Source organism: Coffea eugenioides, chromosome 9, assembly GCF_003713205.1.
Source record: "Coffea eugenioides isolate CCC68of chromosome 9, Ceug_1.0, whole genome shotgun sequence".
In the NCBI taxonomy this organism is placed as follows: Eukaryota; Viridiplantae; Streptophyta; class Magnoliopsida; order Gentianales; family Rubiaceae; genus Coffea; species Coffea eugenioides.
The window spans coordinates 27,738,523-27,740,894 of record NC_040043.1 but is presented as its reverse complement, the minus strand read 5'-3'; positions in this window follow the sequence as shown (position 1 = coordinate 27,740,894).

Below are 2,372 nucleotides of genomic sequence, written 5' to 3'. Positions count from 1 at the left end.
GAAAAAAAAAAGAGAGAAAACTTGGCTTTGACAAGTGTCAAAGATCCAAGGGTTGGTTGACTGAGATAACTTTCTTTCACTTTATCTTTCCCTTGGGCCAAATTGGCTTCATTTCTTGCTTGGTTGGCTGTGAGTTTGGAGAGAAAAAAAGAGAGAAGGGAGCTTCAATTCCTACCTTGAATCTTGCCTTATTTGAGTTGAAGCGAAAAACTAAACCGATTAAACGTTGATCTTGGTGCTTGGGAAGCTTGGTGTGGTGAAAGTTTTGGAGAAATTGTTTGGTTCCTCACTTTCAAGAACGTTTTGTAAGGTATAAGTCTAGAACTCCCTTTTATCTTTCTTAATCTAGCTAAATATGCTATAGAAGCTTTTAATCTTGGCATATGATGGATGATTTTTTAGTTTTTGGTGGTGTAGTGAAAATTTCAGCTAGAGTTTTATATTTTCCAGCCATGATTATGTTGTTTAACTAGCAAATGTTGTTATTGAGCTTGGAAATGGAACTTGTAAAGTGATATGTTCATTACTTTTAGAGTTGAAAGTTGAATTTCCAGCATTTGGTGGTGAATTTCAGTCAAGTTCCTGAGCTTGCCGGTAGTTGTAGCAGTTGAACTAGAACTTGATTTTTATACCGTTGGAAACCTCTATGAATCTAGTTTTAAATGCCGCTGACGGAGCTTAATTTCGATTTTTCTACACCAAGTTATGGCCATTTTAACAAAACTGTTCAGTTACCCTGTTTTGGCTCCGATAGAATTTTTATGTCTATGTTTTTTCCAATTTCGACCTTGATAATGTTTGAACTGGTGTTTGATGCCTTCATCAAAGTTGTAGGCCTATGTCTTAGCTTCGAAAGGTCATCAAATTTACCTCGATCTGATATACCTAGCTGTAGTTATAACCAAAACACCGAAGGATGACAAATCTGCCACTTATAATTTCTTCTTTAAACTGGTTTCCAGCTTTGATATCCATGGTGATAAGTTTATTATTTGGTTTATTTGGTTGGTTTTGAGGCCTTGAATAGATGTATGTTGTTGGTTATCACTTGTGGTTGGATTGGAGGTTTGTTGGTTTGTGAATCCAAGTTGTACTTGGATGGGAAAAGTAAGAAAATAGGGGAAATGCTGCCCAAATTTTTGCTCGAGGATTAGGCGAGTGAACTCGAGACTTGAGCGACGACTCGAGGTTGAAGCGAACTTCGATTGTTTATGGTATTTGAGTTTTCTTTAGTAAGAGGTACATAAGTTGAAATTTTGGCCGAAACTCGTACCCTTTAAAAAGTGAAAGTAGCGACCCTTAAAAATATGATTTTCTCGATCTTTCATACCAAGAGTGAATTCAAAAGTTTTAATCGTTTCATTATCGAAACTAAAAGAGCGAGCATGAATTTTCTAGAGTTTGATAAGCCATAAAACCTACTACTTAAACAAGTTTCATTTACTTAATTTTCTTGAAGCGAAACCCCTATGTTTCAAACCCTAGTGGATTTTAAACTCTTAAATGATATTTTATCGCAGATTTCGACTCCAACCAAGGAGTTGTACCTGAGCGTGATTTTGACAAGCACTAAGTCTTTTGTGAGTGCTTCTAAATACATGGTTGAACTTGATACTTATTTTAAATGCTTGACCAACGTGGTCGGATGATATTTGATTGGTTTGGTCGGGCAAGGTGTACTTTATCGCACTTGCCCTAATGTGATATATTCTCGTTCCTTGGTTGCAATTGAATTGATATACATGCATATGACTTGCATCCTGTTTGGAATTCCAGAAACCCTATGGCTAGTTAATTGAGTCGAACCGGCAAGGGCCTGGTCGATTAGATAACGAACCCTGGGTCTCTAGTTTTGTCGAGTGGAGTGATATCTCCTCGACTAATAGGTATGCTCGAGTATTACCACCAATGTTTATCTTGGAGTTCGGGTCCAGTAAGGGGTTTGAATGATGGACGGAGATTGGAGTTAAGTGGGGCACTACTGGACTGATTACTTTACTTGAAAGTTGACAGAGTGTCAACTACTACTTCATCAAGCTATGACGGAGCTATTTTGCAATAGCAGTTGTATCCTTTTTCTTGACATGTTAAATATCCAGTGATTGGCTTTATGAAGTGGTATTGCTCCCTTTTCTTGACTTGTTATGCTCGCTACTTTGCTACTGTGATACTTGCACTTTTAAATAATGGTCAACTTGCTATTTGGAACCTCACTGAGCTTTAGCTTACTCTATTCCGTTAAATTTGTTTTCCTTACAGGAGGTACGAGCGAGGGCGTGAGACTGGTACAGGCTAATATAGTCTAGTTTTTTTTTTTTGAAACTTTACGATTGTACTCACGCTAGTGCTCGTTTAGGGTTGAATGTATTTGA